This window comes from Lagenorhynchus albirostris, chromosome 3 (assembly GCF_949774975.1).
Source record: "Lagenorhynchus albirostris chromosome 3, mLagAlb1.1, whole genome shotgun sequence".
In the NCBI taxonomy this organism is placed as follows: Eukaryota; Metazoa; Chordata; class Mammalia; order Artiodactyla; family Delphinidae; genus Lagenorhynchus; species Lagenorhynchus albirostris.
Genome location: NC_083097.1, coordinates 54,869,090 through 54,891,418, shown reverse-complemented (window position 1 = coordinate 54,891,418; position 22,329 = coordinate 54,869,090).

The following is a 22,329-nucleotide window of genomic DNA, read 5'->3' as shown; positions in this document are numbered from 1 at the left end:
CTTACCTCCGTATACTCTGTACATCGTTTCAAATATCTGCTCTTATCCGAGCTCCACCAGAATGTGGACCACTCATCCTGCAGATTTTCCTGAGACATCGGAGTTTCAGTAATCAAGTATCATCTTTTTTTTTAAATTTTTATTTATGTATCTTACTGACTGACCTACAACACTATGTTAGTTCGATATTTCTGTGCATTAAATGATCAGCACAAGAAGTCTAGTTGCCATCTGTCACCACACAAAGTTATTACAATATTGCTGACTGTATTCTCCTTGCTGTACGTTTCATCCCTGTGACTCATTAATTTTGTATCTGGAAGTTGTACCTCTTAGTCTCCCTCACCTGTTTCCTCACCGCCTGCCCCCACGTCCCTCCCCTCTGGCAATCACCTGTTTGTTCTCTATTTTTATGACTCTGTTTCTGTTCTGTTTGTTCATTTGGTTTTTAGATTCTACATATAAGTGAAATCATATGGTATCTATCTTTCTCTGTCTGACTTATTTCACAGCATAACACCCTCTAGAATCATGTTGTCAAAAGTGGCGAGATTTCATTCTTTTCTTGGCTCAGTAATATTCCCTAATCAAGTATCATCTTATCAGACTCTAAAAGCCTGTTCATAATTAGTGCTGCAAATGAAACCAAACTTCAGAATAACTGGGCTTCCCTTTACATTTTTTTTTTCTAAATAAGTAACCAGGCAGGTGTTCCACGTGAAGTGGGCATATCAGGGTCCTTGTGATTTCCTTTTGAGCAGGAAAAGTGTGTAAAACACGAGCAGCAATGTGATTCAAGTCAGTGATGTACCACTGAATAGGGCTGGGATGCTGAGTCTATAGTCTCAGTATCACCTTTATGTTCTTGTGTCGATCAGGCTTCCGCTTGCCTTCTTTGTGGTTGAACATCATATTACAAACTCGCAGTGTTCCCTTTCGACCCCCTGGACACAGTTGTCTTGGGATTTGCTGGCATTTGGGAGGGCTCTGACAATGGTGGAACAAATCTATTCCTGTAATGGGGTGTCACGGTGGCTCTGCTGCATAAGACAGGATGCTTGATGTCTTTATCTGCCCTCCCAGACACTTTTCCCCCCACTTCACCTTGTTTTGTGCCCCAGGAGGCTGACCTCTGTGGACCAGATCAATGAGCTGCCTTGCCCTCAACTTCCAGTTAGGTTTGGCAGTGTGAGCTCTGGTGGCAGATGGAAGGGAGAGAGGAGAATGAGGTCCAGGTATTCATTTCCTTGCCTCTATGCCTGGGTGCTAATGGCATGCTGGCCGCCTCCCTCAGCTGAAGGCCTCAGCTCCTGTCAGCTCCATACAGCCTTGCCTCTGGATTCTGTGTTAGGGCCTCGGGTGTTAACAGTGCCCTTCTAGTACTAGCTCTGACGTAACACAGCATCTCTTGTGTTATGTTATGTTATGGGTATCCCTGCCCATACCTTTGTAAATAGTCCCTTCATTAAACGCTCCTCAAATTACCCATTTCAAGTATGGCACCTGTTTCCTCTGGGACCCCAACTGATATAGGGAGTTATTCTTGAATAAATGATGTTGGTGGAAGAGTCCTGAAGGACTGTATCAGTGACCCCCAGAACCTGGCAGTAAGCAGCGTAACTGATGCACATCTGTAAGTCGCCCCTGGATGCTGCCTGTGAGAGGGAAACTCTGACTGCCTGTGATTTCTGTTGCTGCCATCTGAGGCCGCCTGGGTTACCAGCCTCCTTGCCCCTGGGCAGCTACACCACAGCTCTGACTTTTATTTGGAGGCTGGGAGAAAGGAGGAAACAAGTTTTCTCCATTAGCGCTGTTGGACAGAGTAGGCTTCTGAATCAGCAAGTGAGAAGAGATTCTGAAGCGTCAGCAGGTCTCTGGTGGCCCTCATCTCTCCTCGGGTGCTGGTGGCCCAGGTCCATCCTGGCGGCAGGTGTCAGCGAGGGGAGCTGCGCCGAAGCACCGGGCCTGGTGCCTCCCTCCTGCAGTCTTCTTTGGCATCCCTGTCCCCTTGCAAAGCAGAGCCCCATTAGCAAGTGAAATGTCATAGTTTCAAACAAACTAACAGGCCCTGCAGTCTGCCAAGCTGTCTGGGTGAAATCACAAAGAGATCTCAGTGTCCTACGCCTAGTTGGGGCCTCCTCTCAGGGGACTGAGTGATGCTTTCATGACAGGAGCAGGACTCACTTTCTCCCTGCTCGAGGGTGTCCAGCTCCCAAGCCGTGACTCCTTTCTGCCAGTGACCCTGCCTCACCAAGCCTAGGGAGGTCCCTGGGAGCTGGGTTACCCTCTGTCCACTGTCAATTTAAGCAACTTGGTCCCTGTTTGGGATTCGATGGATCCCCTCTCTTGCATCCTTTTCCAGTTCCAGGTTCCCTGAGGGAAGCTTCCCTCTCCACTTGACTTTTCTTGAGTAGCTCATCAGAAAAAACCCAGGGACTGCTCCAGATTGAGGAAAGTGGGCAGGGACACGATCTCTGCCCAAACCAGCAGCCAACTTTATCAAATTCTGGTAGCACAGGAGGGAGGAAGATGCCAAGTAGAGTTGAATTCCTTGGCAAAGAAATAGTAAACAGCAAAACAGTCATTTCAGAGGGCAGAGTGTTTGCCTCACTAATAAAGCATGGCTCACGATGGAAAATAACTCAGGAGAAAGTAGGGAGCGAATGGATTTAGTTGCTATGGGAACGCAGTTGGGAAAAAAACATGCAATATGTAAATACCGTAATTTGGTATTTTAATGTACTTCTTTTCCGTGAAGAAAATGCTTTGACAACTAAAACTAACAACTCATTCCTCTGCTATACACAGAACTGATTGACAGAGGCTGGGCAAGTGGGTTTCTGAATTCCATTTTGCCCCAGGAGCAAATAGATCTTTATTCTCAGGTGTAAAAATCAAACATCAAGAAGCAGTGGTTTTCAACTCTGGCTGCATGTTAGAGTCACTTGGGGAACTTGAAAAAAATTGGCCACACCTGGTCTGATTAAATCAGTTTCTTGGGGGTGGGGAGGTGGGGGGGTACTGGGCATTGGTATTTTTAAAAAGGTCCCCAGTCTTGTCTTTCCTAATGGGCAGCCAATGTGGCAAACCACTGGCCTAGAATCCTGATTTGAAATACTTGGGGAATATGGGTCACTTATTTTGCCATACGCCTTCACTAGGTTTTATTTCACCTGATTTTTTTTGTTCGTTTGTTTTTATGGCCACGCTGTGCGGTGTGTGGGATCTTAGTTCCCCACCAGGGATCAAACCTGTGCCTCCTGCGTTGGGAGTGTGGAGTCTTAACCCCAGACCAACAGGAAAGTCCCCGATTTTTGATGATTGGATATTTTAATACCAATAATATGAAGTGATTAGCAATCATCGGTCTTTCATTATTAGCGTTATTATCTTCACCATAATAGATTAGTGTTTCTCTTATTATTTAGAGCAAACATATGATACTATATTACAAATCATTATCATTTAGCCATAATAATAAAGATGATTAATTGCTATTATTTGAAAAATTATAAATTGATAACTTGGGAAGTTTAGATTTTGCTCTAAATGTTGATATCAGTCTATATTTTAATAATTACCATTATAAATTATCATTAGGCTATGTAATAAATTGATAGAAAATACTTTCATAGACATAATTGTTCAACTTGCTTAGCAATAGTCCACACTAGAGCTGGTAAGTGGCATAATTTTTGTTTTCCAGATGGGAAAAAAATGTTACACACAAGAGACATGTATCTTGCATTAGTTTATATGTTGCAACCATGGCACACCTGTGTGCAGAACTCCAAAATTTCAATTTTGTTTTCTGATTGCCTAGCTCCTCTGTCTTTATCTCTGTCCAACATGAAGTCTCAACCCTTCTTCTATGGGGATTACTCCAGGAACAAGTTAATCCAGAGCTTACTGGTACCCAGAGAGAATTTGAATAGGTAGGGAAGGAGGGTTCATTGAAAAGTTAATATTATAGGAAACAAGAATGAATTGTGAAAATCTCACTTGGTTGTCCAGTCTACATTCAGGTGGTCAGGAGGGATAGGAGGTTACTTGGGATTCCAATTTATGGAAATTTTGCTTTCTTCTGAAACATTCTCACTCTTTTTACCTTTAACATTATCTTCATTATGTTCAACCTTTGGAGGCCAGCCCTCAGGTCCAGCCTGACTAACTTCAGGTTATACCTTGCATCCAGGCTGCTGGGTCTCCTGAAGACAGGCCCAGCATGGGGGCTCCTCTTGCAATGTCTCTTCTGATTGTTTTTGAGATGACCTCCTCTTACCCTCCAGACCAGGTTAGATTCTTTATTCTCTGTTATCTGCTTCCATAGCACCATGAAAAAGCCTCCTTTGTAGCCCTTAGCACAATAATTAATTCATAATTACTTACATAATGCCAGCTGTTCCCAAAAGGCAATCAGTTCCATGAGGGCAGGAAACAGTAGTCTTCATCCTTGTATCCTAATTATCTTAGCACAGTCCTTGGCACATATTGGATATTCAATAAATACTGTTGACTATGACTGTTTTTTCCTCCTCTGTGCCTATTAATTAAAGCTACCCTGTTTCAGATACTTAACAATAATTTTTATTAAAAATAAACTTTTTTTGTTAAGAAAATTTTCAAATGTTCTACAAGTAGAGATTTTATAAAGAACAACTATGAGTCTGTCACTCAGCTTTAACAATGACTACATCCTGCCAATCTTAAGTTTTTTTCTAATTAAAATAGATAATTTTTAGAGTTTCAGTGTCAGCTCTGAAACATCTTTGGATTGAAAGTCACCACTTCTGTTTTTGCAAGAAACATTGGAATAAACTATATACCAATGACTTTTCTGAGACCTATCAGAGAAATGAAGTTGCAGGGCAAATCACCACCCTGAAATCTGGAGAGAAAAGTGAATCCAAAGAGCCACAGCTTAGATCTACTTATCTGAAGTAGAAGCTGCAGGTAACTTTGGTAGTAAAAGTGATCATTTTGATGAATTGCTGGAAGCTGAGTGTGAGCTAGCCCGAAAGTGAGAAACTCCTGGTGCTATAGTCTTAGGGGGTCCTCACACTTCTGTGGGTTTCACCTCCAGGAACACTACCAGGTTCTCATGGTGAAGGTTCAAGAGGGATTCCCCGTGGCTTTGGCAGGGGAGGGGAAGAGTAATCATTGTGATATGCCATGAGCATGTTCCCTAACCAAGGCCTACTCTCCAAGGGGAAAATGCCAGAACCTTATCTCACTGGGGAAAGAACATTCCTCCCACTCGAACTCCCTTTAGCCTTCCATTCTCATTTAAGTCAGGAGAAAGCTACAAGAAGCACTTGTGAAGGTCACAGTCCAGAGACTAAAGTCCACTAAAACTGAGATATAACCATATGTTTATAGAATGCTTCCTCTCTCCCATACCTTACCACAAGGCTTACCAAAGGCAAGACTAAAATAGTCTGAAGAGACTAAGCATCAGGCCCAGACTTAGGTATGACACAGATGTTGTAATTATCGGATAAAGAATTTAAAATAATAGCAATGATTTATAAGTTAAGAGCTCTAGTGAAAAAAGTAGAAAAAGTAGACAGTATACAAGAACATGTGGATAATGTAAGCAGAGAAATGGAAATTCTAGGGAGGAATCAAAGGAAATGCTAGAACTAAAGAAAATACTGTAGCAGAGATGAAGAATGTCTTTGATGTCTCATCAGTAGACTGGACACAATCAAAGAAAGAATCACTGAGCTTGAAGATAGGTCAATAGAAACTTCCCCAACTAAAATTCAAGTTGAAAAAAGAATGGGAAAAAACTCCCACAAAGACCAGAGCTCATCACCCAAGAACCACAGGTACTATTTCAAAGGTGTAACATGTGTTTAATTGGAATACAAGCAGAAGAAAGAGAGACCAGAACAGAAGAAATATTTGAAGTATAATGGCCAGGGACTTTCTAAATTAATGACAGATACCAAAGAACAGATCCAAGAGGCTCAGAAAGCACTGTGCAGAATAAATACCTGCTTGACATATCATATTCAAACTGCAGAACACCAAAGACAAAGAGAAAATTTTGAAAGGAGCTAGAAGAAAGAACACCATACTTGTAGAGGAACAAGGATAAGAATTACAGTGAACTTCTCATCAGTAACCTCATGAGCAAGAGGAAGGTAGAATGAAATGTATAAAGTATTGAGAGAAAAACTCAGCCAACCCAGAATTTTATATATGCTGAAATTTTCCTTCTAAGGTGAAGAAGAAATACAGGCATTCTCTGATAAACAAAAAGTGAAGGAATTTATAACCACCAGATCTTCTTTTCAGGAAATGTTAAAAGAAGTTCTTCAGGCAGAAGGATAATGATATAGGTCAGAAACTCAGATCTGTATAAAGAAAGTGTTAGAAAAGGAGTAAAGATAATATCTTTTATTTATCTTATTCTTAATTGATCTGAAAGATACCCATTTATTTAAAGCATTAATAATAACTATGTATTGGGTGATTAAAGCATACGGACAAGTGAAAGGAATGACAGCACTTTCATAAGAGATGAGAAGGAAGAATTAGGAATACTCTGTTATAAGTTACCTGCATTCCTATATACATAGGAATAAGTTGAATTAGAAATTAAAAATACTATTTACAGTAGCACAAGAGTAAACACTTGGTGTAACTCCAACAAAATAAGTACAGGAGCTGTATTCAGAAAATATAAAAATCAGTATTTAAAACATTAAAAAAAAGATCTAAATAAATGGAGAGAGATTCTGTATTCATGGATTGGAAGATTTAATATTGTTAAGACATAGTTTTTCCCAACTTGATCTATACATTCAAAAAAAATCTCAAAATCCCAGCAAGTTATTTTGTTAACATTGACAAACTGATTCTAAAATTTATATGGAATAACCAACACAATACTGAAGAATAGACACATAGATCATTGGAACAGGCGAGAGCCCAGAAATTGACCCACACAAGTGTAGTCAACTGACCTTTAACAAAAGAACAAAGGCCATTTAATGGAGAAAGGATAATGTTTTCAGCAGATGGTGTTGGAACAATTGTGTATCTATATTGAAAAACATGAGCCTAGACACAGATCTTAAACCATTCACAAAAATTAACTCAAAGTGTATCGTAGACCTAAGTGTAAAGTACAAAGCTATTTTTCTAGAAGAAAAATGGGAGAAAAATCTGGATGGCCTTGTGTTTGGTTATGAGGTTTTTTTTTTTTTTTTTTTTGCGGTACGTGGGACTCTCACTGTTGTGGCCTCTCCCATTGTGGAGCACAGGCTCCGGACGCGCAGGCTCAGTGGCCATGGCTCACGGGCCCAGCCGCTCCGCGGCATGTGGGATCCTCCCAGACCGGGGCACAAACCCGTGTCTCCTGCATCGGCAGGCGGACTCTCAACCACTGCGCCACCAGGGAAGCCCCTGGTTATGAGATTTTAGATCTAACACCAAAAGCCTAATCCATGAAAAATTGATAAATTGAACTTTATTAAAATCAGTAATTCTGTTCTGTGAAAAATGCTATTAAGAAGAATGAAAAGACAAGCCATAGACTGGCAGAAAATATTTGCAAAACACATATCTTATAAAGGACTTGTATAAAATATTTACAAAAACCTTTAAAAACCCAACAATAAGAAAACAACCCAATTAAAGAAATGTAAGGAAGATCTGAACAGATACTTCACCAAAAAAGATGTATAGAGGTCGAATAAGCCTATGAAAAGATGCTAAACATCATTTGTTTTTAGCGAATTGTCAATTAAAACAACAGTGAGATACCACTCCACACCTATTAGAATGGCCAAAATCCAAAAACCTAACAATACCAATTGATGACAAGGATGCAGAGCAATAGGAACTCTTATTCACTGCAAAATTATTCAGCCACTTTGGAAGCTAGAATAACAGTTTCTTACAAATTTAATTACGGTTTTTCATATGATATAACAAGCATCTTGTAGGTATTTATCCAACTGATTAAAAAACGTATTCCCTTACCCAAACCTGCACATGAATGTTTATAACTGTTTTTTTCCATAAGCACCAAAAAATGGAAATAACCAAAATGTCCTTCAATAGGTGAATGGATGTAAAGACTATGTTACATCCATACAATGGAATATTATTCAGTGATAAAAAGAAATGAGCTATCAGGTTATGAAGAGACATGCATGAATCTTAAATGTATATTGCTAAATGAGAGAAGTCAGTCTGAAAAGGCTACACACTGTATGATCCCAATTATATGAAATTCTGGAAAAGGCAAAATTATAAAGATGGCAAAAAGATTAGTGGTTCCAGGGATTTAGGAGTAGCGATTTAAGGATGAAGCATGAGGCATTTTTTAGGGTGATCAAGCTATTCTGTAGGACACTGTGATGGTGAGTATGTGAAAAAAAATGCATTTGTCAAAACCTATAGAACTTTAGAGTGCAAAGTGTGAATCTTAATGTATCCAAATTAAAAAATGGTTTAGGAAGTCAGGGGATTCCAGGATGGAATGGATAATGTGACAAATATTACAGAGCAATCTAGCTGTATTACAAATGTATGAAACAACTCACTGAATGGGGTGGAGGAAAAAGGTGCTGACCTAAGTAAGTTTGGAAATGAGCAGAGTCTGTAGGGCTAAAGGCAAAGTGTCCGTAAGCATTGTATATACTCTAGTTAATAAAGTTGTTTCCCATGGGAGCCTGGATTAACAATCTTGATACTACTGTAATGTATACTGGAACTAAATGATTAAGTAAGTGGATGGTGCATGGTGGGAACCAGGTTTTTTAACTGTTGGAGTGGGATTACAGATAAGCAAGGGGAGCAGGTTAAAATGATTCTCATAGTAAGAGAGTTGGAGATAATAGTATGAACTCGTGTTTAGCCTAATATAGATGATTACGTGTAGTAATATTTATTTATATATATGATTATATTCATGGGTTAGTGTACACACATGTATTCCCTTGCTCTGTCAGCTGAGAGGACCGAGAAGCAATGCTACCCCTGTAGCAACCAGTACACTTAGCACCTGGATCTTGGTTCGAACACCATTCTCCAGTATAAGAAATAAAGAAATAGCTAATTCTAGCACAGAGGCAGGATATTTACAAGTTGATCCTGGAGCATCTTCTAGTGCCAGAAAGTAAGGAAGCTCTAAAACAACAATAACAACAAACCCCGGGGAATTCCCTGGTGGTCCAGTGGTTAAGATTCCACGCTTTCACTGCTGAGGGCCCAGGTTCAATCCCTGGTAGGGGAACTAAGATCCCACAAGCCCCAAGGCACAGCCAAGAAAACCAAAACCAAAACCAAAACCACCCGCCTCACCCCAGTGCCAATAATCGAGGTACGTCAAAGGGACATAGGAACTGATGGCAAAAGTTGGAACAATCTGAAAAACAAGATAAGTAAAATAATATTGGATCATAACCGAAAATATAAAATAAATACCATGAGTTCATACTGATATAAACAATTGATTAATAAATAACTGGGAGAGAGTTGAAAACTTCCATGTGGAAGGATTCCATGTAACTTATGCAGATACTCTACCCTCAGGGAGGGGAACCATAACTCCCCACACTTCAGTGTGAGCTGTGCATTCCAAAAAGCACAGTATGGAAAGGGGGAATAAGTAGTCATTTCACAGTGGAGAAATATGACCAACACTACCTCGAGCCAGGTGATTAACATCAACAGTGATAAGTCATGTTGATAGCAGGTACCCTTGATATGATGTGATGAAAACGGTACTTCAATTCTGGGATCTTCCTCCCAAAAAACATATAACTCCAGTCTAATTAGGAGACACATTTTAACTGTGGAACATTCTACAAAATACCTGACTGGGATTCTGCAAAGCTGTCAAAGTTATCACAACCAAGGAAAGTCTGAGAAACTATCACAGCCTAGAGGAGTCTGAGAAGGCATGACCGTTAAACGTAATGAGGTGTCCTGGCTGGGATCCTGGAACAGAAAGAGGACATGAGGTAAAAACTAAGGAAATCTGAATAAAGTATGGACTTTAGTTAATAATGATGTATCAACATTTGTTCATTAATTGTAACAAATGTACCATACTAATGTAAGTTATTAATAATAGAAGTAACTGGATGTGGGGTATATGGGAACTCTGTACTATCTTTCCTTTTTTTTTTTTTTCCTGTCAATCTAAAACTGCTCTAGAACAGGTTTTTTTTTATAAAAAGATAATTTTTAGAAATGCCTTCTGGGGTAGAGATATAGTAAATCCAGCCACTATTTCAGAGTCTAAGGGGAGGCATTTTACTTGCAGGAAAACAGGATGTACAGAAAGGCCTCAGAGCCCCTGACACGTGATCCAAGTTCTGGATGGATGTTCACTTGTAATTTGAAATAGCCTCCGTCATCTACATTCAGTGGTACTAAACTGGGGTGAAGCCACCATGTTGAGGGTGTTTTGATTTTGTCACAATAATGGGGCGATGCACAACTGGCACTTAGTGGGTGAGAAACAGTAAATGCTTAATATCCTGCAATGTATAGAATAGCTTCCTGTAGTGAAGAATTGTCTCACATCCTGCATGATTGTCTCTGAACTTCTGTTTAGGTGGAAAACCTGTTGAAAATGATCTAAGCCCAGACTCCATCTCCGTTTTATATGTAAGCACTAAAGATTTTTTCGCATGCTTTTAGTACGCACTGAATTTTCCAGAAATGTCACCATCATGTAAATGCAAGAGAAGATTGTAATTTGCTTCGTTCAGAAGAGTTCACCTTTTTGGAAAAATCATACCATTGAAAGTAATGTGGCTTTTGATATTTGAGTCACCAATATAGCACGCTTGAAAAAAAGCTTTTGCGTTTAGGGTGTTTTACATATAAATAGAGTAACTATATAATTTAGTATCCACACCAGACACGTTTGAGTGTAAAAAGGAGGTGCTGTTAATAATTACCAGGAAAATGGGCACAGACATGATTGTCCCAGGAAAACTGAGTCATACAAGGGAACCTGGGAAATGTAGTTTTAGGTTTCTAGCCCCACAGTCCAGGAAGATATACCACAGAGAGATTAGAATGGATGTTGAGTGGGAAAATCCACCAATCCTTGGTGATGCTTTATCTGTTTATCTATCAGTTACTGAGAGAGGTGTGTAAAGTTTCCCTCTATGATGGTGGGTTTGCCAGTTTTCCCATGGTTCCTTCACCTTTTGCCTTCTATCAATATTTTTGAAGTCCTACTTCTTAGCAGCATACAGTTCGTACGTGTTATAATATCCTAGTGAATAGAACTTTGTATCAATTTGCAATGATCCTTTTAATGTCTAAGTAATACTTTTTTGCCTAAAAATGTATTTTCCCTGATATGATAGCTCCCTTTCTTTTTCTGTGACTTTTTTCTTTTTTAAAAAATTTTTTATTGGAATATAGTTGATTTACAATGTTGTGATACTTTCTGCTGTACAGAAGTAAATCAGTTATACATATACATATATCCACTCTCTTTTAGATTCTTTTCTCATGTAGGTCATTACAGAGTATTGAGTAGAGTTCCCTGTGCTATACAGTAGGTCCTTATTAGTTATCTATTTTATATATAGTAGTATGTATATGTCAATCCCAATCTCCCAATTCATCCCACCCCCGGTAACCGTGAGATTGTTTTCTACATCTGTGACTTTATTTCTGTTTTGTAAATCTCTCTTTTAATTTAGTATTTACTTGGCTGACTTCATCCTTTTACTTTCAATGTTTCTGCATTCTTATGGTTTTCTCTTTTTTTGTGGTTAGCATGTACTTGGATTAAAAAATGACAACCTTCGCTTTTAACTGAGAATTTAATCTATTTACACTAAATCATGGTTGCTCCTTGATTTGGATTTATTTATATCTTATTTCATGTTTTTTCCCTCACGTTTTCAATGTTTATTTCCCGTTTATTGCCTTCTGTTTTTTTTTATTATTTTTTATTTATTTATTTTTTAACGTCTTTATTGGAGTATAATTGCTTTACAATGGTGTGTTACTTTCTGCTTTATAACAAAGTGAATCAGTTGTACATATATATATGTCTGCATATCTCTTCCCTCTTGCATCTCCCTCCCTCCCACCCTCCCTATCCCACCACTCTAGGTGGTCACAAAGCACCGAGCTGATCTCTCTGTGCTTTGTGGCTACTTCCCACTAGCTATCTATTTTACGTTTGGTAGTGTATATATGTCCATGCCAGTCTCTCACTTTGTCCCAGCTTACCCTTCCCTCTCCCCAAATCCTCAAGTCCATTCACTAGTAGGTCTGTGTCTTTATTCCCGTGTTGCCCCTATGTTCTTCATAACAATTTTTGTTTTTTAGATTCCATATATATGTGTTAGCATATGGTATTTGTTTTTCTCTTTCTGACTTACTTCACTCTGGTAAGTCTGGTAGGTCCATCCACCTCACTACAAATAACTCAATTTCGTTTCTTTTTATGGCTGAGTGATGTTCCACTGTATATATGTGCCACATCTTCTTTATCCATTCATCTGTTGATGGACACTTAGGTAGCTTCCAACTCCTGGCTATTGTAAATAGAGCTGCAATGAACATTTTGGTACATGACTCTTTGAATTATGGTTTTCTCAGGGTATATGCCCAGTAGTGGGATTGCTGGGTCATACGGTAGTTCTATTTTTAGTTTTTTAAAAAACCTCCATACTGTTCTCCATAGTGGCTGTATCAATTTACATTCCCACCAACAGTGCAAGAGTGTTCCCTTTTCTCCACACCCTCTCCAGCATTTATTGTTTGTAGATTTTTTGATGATGGCCATTCTGAGCAGTGTGAGATGATGTCTCATTGTAGTTTTGATTTACATTTCTCCAATGATTAATGATGTTGAGCATTCTTTCATGTGTTTGTTGGCAATCTGTATATCTTCTTTGGAGAAATGTCTATTTAGGTCTTCTGCCCAATTTTGGATTGGGTTTTGTGTTTTTTTGCTATTGAGCTGCATGAGCTGCTTGTAAATTTTGCAGATTAATCCTTTGTCAGTTGCTTCATTTGCAAATATTTTCTCCCATTCTGAGGGTTGTCGTTTTGTCTTGTTTATGCTTTCTTTGCTGTGAAAACGCTTTGAAGTTTCATTAGATCCCATCTGTTTATTTTTGTTTTTATTTCTGTTTCTCTAGGAGGTGGGTCAAAAAGGATCTCGCTGTGATTTATGTCATAGAGTGTTCTGCCTATGTTTTCCTCTAAGAGGTTGATAGTGTCTGGCCATACATTTTGGTCTTTAATCCATTTTGAGTTTATTTTTGTGTGTTAGGGAGTGTTCTAATTTCATTCTTTTCCATGTAGCTGTCCAGTTTTCCCAGCACCACTTATTGAAGAGGCTGTCTTTTCTCCACTGTATATTCTTGCCTCCTTTATCAAATATAAGGTGACCATATGTGCGTGGGTTTATCTCTGGGCTTTCTATCCTGTTCCATTGATCTATATTTCTGTTTTTGTGCCAGTACCATACTGTCTTGATTACTGTAGCTTTGTAGTATAGTCTGAAGTCAGGGAGCCTGATTCCTCCAGCTCCGTTTTTCGTTCTCAAGATTGCTTTGGCTATTCGGTCTTTTGTGTTTTCATACAAATTGTGAAATTTTTTGTTCTAGTTCTGTGAAAAATGCCATTGGTAATTTGATAGGGATTGCATTGAATCTGTAGATTGCTTTGGGTAGTAGAGTCATTTTCACAATGTTGATTCTTCCAATCCAAGAACATGGTATATCGCTCCATCTATTTGTATCATCTTTAATTTCTTTCATCAGTGTCTTATAATTTTCTGCATACAGGTCTTTTGTCTCCTTAGGTAGGTTTATTCCTAGATATTTTATTCTTTTTGTTGCAGTGGTAAATGGGAGTGTTTTCTTGATTTCACTTTCAGATATTTCATCATTAGTGTATAGGAATGCCAGAGATTTCTGTGCATTAATTTTGTATCCTGCTACTTTACCAAATTCATTGATTAGCTCTAGTAGTTTTCTGGTAGCATGTTTAGGATTCTCTATGTATAATATCATGTCATCTGCAAACAGTCACAGCTTTACTTCTTGTTTTCCAATTTGGATTCCTTTTATTTCTTTTTGTTCTCTGATTGCTGTTTGCCTTTTGTTTTTTATTGATCAACAGCAGTTGCCCAGTTTTTCTATAGTAGTTTGGAAATGATATACTCTATTTAAATTGTTTTAATGGTTACCCTAAATTTTAATAGATACATTTAATTTAGCAATATCTAAAGATAGTTAATATTTTATTCTCCTTCTGTACAAGAAATCAAATGCCTTAGCTTCAGTCTTCTTTTTTTTTCCTTTAGTTAGAAATTATTGTTGTCATGACTTATTGGGTTAATTCTACATTGATCTTTTAGCCCCTCAAATGATCATAATTGTTACTATTTTTATAGTCCATGTTTATTTATGTTTACCCCATTGCCCATTTACTTTGTTCTCCAGTCCTTCTTGCATCTAAGATCTACTTTCTAGGATCATTTTCTTTCTTAAATACATCCTTTTTTGAATATTTCTTTAGTTCTTTAGAGAGTTTTATTTGTTTACTTGTTTGTTTGGTTGGTTTTGGCTGCATTGGGTCTTTGTTGCTGTGTGCAGACTTTCTCTAGTTGTGGCGAGTGGGGGCTACTCTTTGTTGCGGTGCGTGGGCTTCTCCTTGCGGTTGCTTCTCTTTGTTGCGGAGCCTTGACAGGCTCTAGGTGCGTGGGCTTCAGTAGTTGTGGCACGTAGGCTCAGTAGTTGTGGCTCCTGGGCTCTAGAGCGCAGGCTCAGTAGTTGTGGCTCACAGGCTTAGTTGCTTCCCGGCGTGTGGGATCTTCATGGACCAGGGCTCGAACCCGTGTCCCCTGCATTCTTAACCCTCTGCAGGCAGTTGTTAACCACTGTGCCACCAGGGAAGTCCTTTAGTGAGTTTCTTTAATGAGTTTCTGTTAGTAACATATTCTCTTAGTTTTGATTTATTTAAAATTATCTTTCACTTTCAGTCTTTTAAAAAAATTTTTTTATTGAAGTGTAGTTGATTTACAATGTTGTGTTAGTTTCTGCTGTACAGCAAAGTGAAATAGTTATACATATACACGTATCCACTCTTTTTTAGACTCTTTTCCCAGATAGGTCATTCCAGAGTATTGAGTAGAGTTCCCTGTGCTATACAGTAAGTCCTTATTATCTGTTTTGTGTATAGTAGTGTGTATATGTCACTCTCAGTCTTAAAAGTAAATTTCATTAGGTGGAGAATAGTAGGTTGAGATTTATTTTCTCTTAGCACTCTAAGCTTACCATCTTATTGGGTTCCAGCTTACATTGCTGTGATTGAGAAATCCACTGTCAGTCTAATTTTACTGTCAGTCCAATTTAAATTATTTATTGGTAATCTGTTTTTTTCTCTCTGGTTGATTTAAAGGTCTGTTTGCTTTTGATGTTTGAAGTTTCTCTGCAATGGGTCTAGGTTGTTTTATTTCCTTTTTCTTTCTTATCTTTTTTGGGGTTTATATTGCTTCCTGAATCTGTGGATTTTGCCATACTGTATTTTGTGTATGTTTTTCAAACCTATTTTTCGATTTACTCACTCTCTCCAGTTTTATATGGTTAAACTCATCAGCTGAGTTTACACTTTCAATTCTCGTGTTTTTTTATTTCTAGGAGTTCTATTTTGGCATTTTTTCCAATCTGAATTGTTAATTTTGATAAGCTTTTTTTCCCTTTAAATAGGAAAAAACTCCCCAAAATTAAATACTCTAAGGTTAAATAATTTCTTTAAACCCATTAAATGCACTTATTTCACATTCTGTATCTGATGATGATAATATCTGTAGTCTGTCATTCTGATTCAGCAATTTCTTCTTGCTTCTCAGTCTTGATCATGGTAGCTTGTTTCCCTGTGTACCTGGTAATTTTAGAATTTTGAGCTGATGTTACTGGAAACTTCATCTGTGAGAATTCCTGAGGCTTGAGTTTTTTAAGTGTTTTCCTGTAGAGAAAGTTTACTTTGCTTTTGCATGACCAGCACAGGACCATTTAAAATGAAGATTTCAACTTGAGTTTTTAAGTTTACATATATATTGTGAATTTTCCCTCAGAGAATGTGAACTTGTGTTTAGGGATTTATAGGGAAATACTTTTTTTCCTGTTCCATCCGGAATCTAGTTTGACTCAGACAGTGTCTTTATAGACTTTTGGTATGGCACTATTTCTTCTTTCCTCTGAGGATGGTCCTTTGGGAATCCTAGCTTTATGCAGTGGTCTCCTATCTGACCTCCAGCTATGCCCAAGCCCAGGCTTAGTCTGTTGTCTCTAGGGCTCTAATCTGCCAGGAACTGGCAAATTCCCCCAGGGTTCCAGCACTCACTTACCCCTATGTATCTGAACCATTTTATATGCCTAACACAAATCTATGTTGATTTGAATTGCATGAGAAAGATATGAGATTCTTTCTATGTAACTTTCTAACATGTAATGAAGGGAGCAAAGGTTATAGGAAGGGATCAGCTCAGTATAAGGAAGACTCTTCCCAATAAAATGAGCTATTTCATAAGGTAGTGAGTTTCCTGTCACCATAAGGATTTAAGAATAAGCTAGACAACCACTTATTGGGGATGATTAGGTATAGAGGATTGGATTGGAGTGGGCAAGGATGCTGCCATCCTCTCCTTCTACTTGCTTGATGCTGATCTGCCTGCCAAAACCAAATCTGTAATACACTCAGGAAGAAGACTCCTTTCCCTGGCCATCTGAACGTTTAAACTATTGGCTTAACCAGCCTGCTCTCTTCCCGCAAGAAGAGGGGAAAGTGTCTTCTTGACACCTGGCAGCAGAGCTGTCTGGGCCTGATAGGCTGCACCGGAGCATGCGATGCCTGGGCTGCCAGGGACTGCTGTTCACGTGGCTGCATCTCTGGGCTCTGTCAGGTGGCCATGGTTTGCCTTGGCCACATTGCTGTCAAGGGGACGGTGGACAGGGGCAGGATGAGTGAGCAACAGGTGTTACCAGGAGTCTAGACAGAAAAGTATCCTTATACCCGCAGGAGCATTTGTTTAAAATAGCTCTTTCCCCAAATATTCTTCTGGTGGCCCTGGGCCCGTCGGTGCTGTGGTTGAAGATCATTTGGCAACTTTCATTCTTGTAATCAGAGAATGGCTTCTGAGGCTATAACGTCATCAGTGAGCTAAGCCAATTAGCTCAGCCAGGAGAGGATTATACACACCAGCTCTGGTGCCAGGGCAACTTCATGCAAGCTGATTTTACAAAGTTTTACTGTTTTTGCTCGCCCTGTTTTTCTCCAGGGAAGTCGTAATTTAACTGGGGTGAGGCCCCAGCAGGTGATACCTTTGGGTGCTTTTTTAACTGCCTTTGGAGAAACTGGGTGAAAAGTGTTCATACTCTCATGTTTGGTATAGTAAGGAGAGGAGAATTGCCCTGCAAACATGGGCAGTCTGTTTATATGAAGAGAGTAGTAAAATGTCCTTTTTCGCTTTGGGAGGAATTGGAAAAACTCTCACCGAGCTCAGTCATGGGGGACTGGGATGAGGCTCTATCAAGAGTGATGGGATCCTGAGGGCCCTGCGTGGCACCCAGGCTGATAATAAGGTTAAAGCCAAGGGGTCAAGTCAGATGTGAGCCAGAGGGGACTGTTCTGTGTTTGTGCAAATTAGTGCTCTGGGTTACACATACGATTGAGGTTAGTGTAAGGTTATCCTGGCATGTAAAGGACAGTGAGTTCATATGTGAACTTGAGGAACAAGAGCTGAGTTTGTTATGGGATTTCCCCCCAGCCCCGCCACCAAAATAATTTCTTCTTTGTTTTGGCTCTTGTTACAATAGCATCTTGAACTGCGAGCAGAAAAAAAGAGATAAAACAAGACTATAAAAAAGCCCACCCTTCCAGGGAAAGCTACTGGTAACATTTTGATGTATATCCTTCCAGATCCTTTTCTCTGTGTGTGTGTGTGTTGTGTGTGTTTCTTTTTACAGAAATAGAACCAGACTCTGTCATCCTCTTTTCCTACTTCTTATATTGATTCAGTCAACAGATAAATAATTACTGTCACATGCCTGGTCCTGTCCTAGGCACTGGGGGTACATTGATGAACAAAACAAATCTCTTGCCCTCATGGAGCTGATGTTCTAGAAAGCATTCTGTAGTGAGCATCTTGTCATACCCATAGATCCTCTTATGGAGGAGCGTTTTTAGGAGCTACATCCTACATCCAGTAATTTCTTCGTATCCTGTTGTTGGAAATTCAGATGCTTTGCAACTTTTCCCTCTTACGAATGATGATTTGATGAACATTTTGGTGGCTAATCTGTGTGTACATCTTTATTAGAGTAAAGGCTGTAATGGAAAATTAATAAAACGAAATGTTCCCCCTGGTAATGGGAATAAATGTGTACTCTCTGGTTGTGACCTGCAGGCCATTCGTTGCAGACACTTGAGCTCGGAGGGTATCACTGACAGAGTTGGCTGACTGCATGGCTTGGGTTGGGGCAGGCAAGCCACGGGTGGATGTGTTTCAGCTGACCCAGGTGGACTGCCTGGCAGCACTGAGAACTGTGGATCAATTAAGGACATAGATGAGGTTTAAGGGTCTTTAGAGGCCCAGTTGCTTTCATTGTGGGTTAAAAAATAGAGGTGAGCTGTTCCCTGATGATAAGCGATTTGAAATTGTGTCTTTGCAAACCAAAGAAAAGGTTTCTGTGCAGCACACACAAGTGAGTTGGGGACAGTCTGCTCTTGTACACTGACGGTTGGGCACAGACAGCAGGGTGTTTAGAAGGACCGGCTTTCATGAAGGCCTTTCCGTACACTGAGCCTTTGTGAGCAGAATGGGAGCTGTAGCAAGGAGACGGAGCTGATCGCAGGAATTAAGGGTTGCATTCGTGGGGCTCCCTAACTTTGTAGACTGGCATTCATGGGGCTTTAGATTATCCGTGTGCATGCACTGCAGGAAGTGAGTCCTTCCCTTTGCCGGATGGTTGGCTACTGTTCTGGTATAGAAGCCTAAACTATTGGAATGATTTTTAGTACTTTCTTCCTTGACACCCCTCCCCTTCACCAAATTCTGTCCAGTCTCGCTGACAAAGTCTCCTGAATCTGTGTTCAATGCCTAATCCTCTCTCACTTGAAGAACTGCAGGAGCTCTCATGAGTCCCCTGGCTCCCTGAGTCCTGGTCCCACACGACATCCCTTGATCTTTGTGATGTGAACTTTGCATTACATTTCTGCCCCTTGAAGACCCTTAATGGCGTCTTGTTGCCTGTAGGGTGAAATCCAAACTCCTTAGAGACTGACAAGGCTTCTAAGCTGCCTGGCCTACCTGACCAGTCCTGTCCCCAGCCTCAGCCACACCTGTTGTCCAGCTGTGCACCGCCTGTAGCTACCAGAGAGTGACACATTCACTCAGCCCCCTGCGTCCTAGCACGTGCTCTTCCCTTCTGCCTGGGATGATGTCCCCCTTTTGTTCCTTGGAGTGTTCCTCTTCATATCCAGGCACGCTCTTTGTTGTGACCCCATTGCATTATGTCCATCTTTGTATTATAACTTATCACGCCGCTCATTTGCTTGTCTGCTTGTCTGTATCCTCACTGGACTGTGAATTACTTGAGGATGAGGACTGAGTCTTGTTCATTTTCGTATCTCCTCTCCCATAGCGGTGCTTGACGTATATTTGTTGCTGAATGTTAGAGGAGTTGATATAATCTGGACTGCAAAAATATTTTCTTTGATGCAGATCTAAACAGATAGAATGTGCTCCCAGTGCCTAGTTCTGATTTATATTTTCAGACATTTTTCAAAGATTTTTATTCTAAAGACCACTAATTATGTTACATAAGGGATGTTTATTAGAGTTGATTTTCACACATGCTCTCTTAGACACATGACTGGATGTTGCAAACACACACACACACACACACACACACACGTTCAACTAGTAAGTAGTGAATTCAAACACAGGACTGTGACTTCAGACTGTGCTTTTGTCTTCTATACTCTAATGCCTGGGGGTGCTGGTATTCAGGGTCCAAGAGAAGGAGCTGTAAATGGAGAGAAAGGGAAATGTGGAAAAAGGAATAACAGAAAAAACAAAAAACCCCTCCATGACTACTTGTGTTTCAATAGACATTAAACAATGGGCAATTGCTTTCTCTTTTAGTGTCTCACTTTCCATATTTGTCAAATGTGAATAATAATATTCTTCCTCATAAGACAGTTATAAGGAAGGATTAAATAGAATAAGATATCTTATATAGCAAATGCTCAAAACATAGCAATTATATTTATTTTCCTAGAATTCTTGACTTTCTGTTTTTCCATGTGCTCGAGAATCTGTGAGTGGGCCCTAACAGAGATAAATCTTTGCAGACGGAAAGCTTGACTGTCTGTAATTGATGAGAAGTAGACAGCTTTTAATACTCCTTCAGGAGTATCTGAAGACCTCCAAGCACCTTCTGCTCTACCACCTGTCTTATTTACTCCATGAAATCTCACAGATTTCACCCAAGCCCATGTTCATAGATAGATAAAATCTGATACCCTTGCTAGAGTTAAGAAGTTAAAACTTTTACTTTATACCTCCATGAGATTGAGTTTTGGGTTCCTTTCCTGAGAAAGGATTTTTATTTGAGCAGGAGACCTGGGGCTAAGTTTGTGGAAGAAGTATCTGGTGAGGAAAAGGCTGAAAGAAGGAAGTAGTGGAATAAGGAATTCTGCAGAAAACTACATTGGCTGTATTATCCAGGATTGGCTATCTACCTTCTTTCGTTCTTCCTGCCATCTTGTGCAGGATTGTCTCTTGAACTATTTCTTTAATATTTTACAGCAATCCTTTGATAGAATTCTATTGAAATATACTTCTCTGGGAAGTATGTGTTGAGAAGATATGCTCGGGGATGTGTGAGGGAGAAAGGACCTTATTAGCCCAATATGTATTCTGGAAATCCTAGAGCTGAACTTACTGGTAAGGACACAGTAAGGTTAGGACACAGCCCAAGGGGCAGAGCTGATGGAGGACGTGATGAGTTCACAGCATGGGGATATGGTTGAGAACTTCAGTTTTCCCCAGCAGCTTTTATTTTAATGTGGTAAAATATACATAACGTAAGAGAGAACCATTTTTAAGCATATGGTTCAGTGGCATTAAGTACTTTTACGTTGGTGTTCAACGATCACCACCATCCATCTCCAGAACTTTCTTCATCTTCCCGAACTGAAAATCCATACCCGTTAAACAATAGTCCCCCATCCCTCCAAACCCAGACCCTGGCAATCACCATTCTACTTTCTGTCCCTATGATTCTGACTACTCTAGGTACCTCATGTAAGTGGAATCATACCGTATATGTCCTGTCATGACTGTCTTATTTCACTTAGCATAATGTTCAAGGTCTATCCATGTCATAGCCCCCAGCTGCTTTGGGAACTGCTTTGGAAGCAGGAATGAGCAAGTTGACCCCTGTCTAGGAGGCCTCAGCCCCAGGCCTGAATTCAGGAAGGAGGTGCCTGGGTGATCATTTGCCTTGCAAGGAGCTTGGTGATGGCATTGTTAGCATTTCCTGGACACCCAGGAGAAGAGCAGCTGACCGTTCTGTTTGTTCATTGCCTTCGCCTTCTCAGGGGCCGTCCAAATCCAAAGTGGCCTATTCTTCCCACTGAAAAGCCTTTGCAGGCTTGGCAGCGAGGCTGGGTACCATCGGTAGCCAGGACGGACTCTGCTCCCATTTAGGAATCAGGCCACCATCGACTACGTTTGGTCCCACTTCGGGTTTTGAAATAGTCCTCCCAAGCGTCTGGTGACTTTCGCCCCCCATACAATGTGTGGCTTCTGCGGTAGGCTGTAGAGAGCTTGTCACTTCTGTGCTGGTCATGCTGACAGCCCCATGGGGGTATTGGCAGAGCTGGCCAGTGGCCGCCAGTCTCCTGGACGATTGCCTTGGTCCCTGCTTGGAAGTCTTGTCATGTCTGATGTGGCAGGGTCCGGTTTCTAGAGGAAAGGTTCCTCTGGTATTTGGATGAAATCTGGGCTGTCCTGTCCTATCCCCAGGAATATCTGAGCAAGCAGCAATCGTACTTAATCCTTGGTGAATCGTGCCCACGGGAGGGTTAACTCCCGTCAGCCGAATGTTCTGAATGGGTAGAACACATGGTGTTGGTTTGGTGCTAGCCATGCTTGCTAATGAAGAATTCACTTTGCTTCTTTTGGCCGTAAGGTTAGTCAAGGGTAGAGGCCCAGAAATACAGCAGTGCCCTGAAAGCCACCTCCCACAGTGCTGCTGGCTTTGCTTTCTCCTCTTCCGGGGGCTCATCTCATCTTGAAGTCGCTGG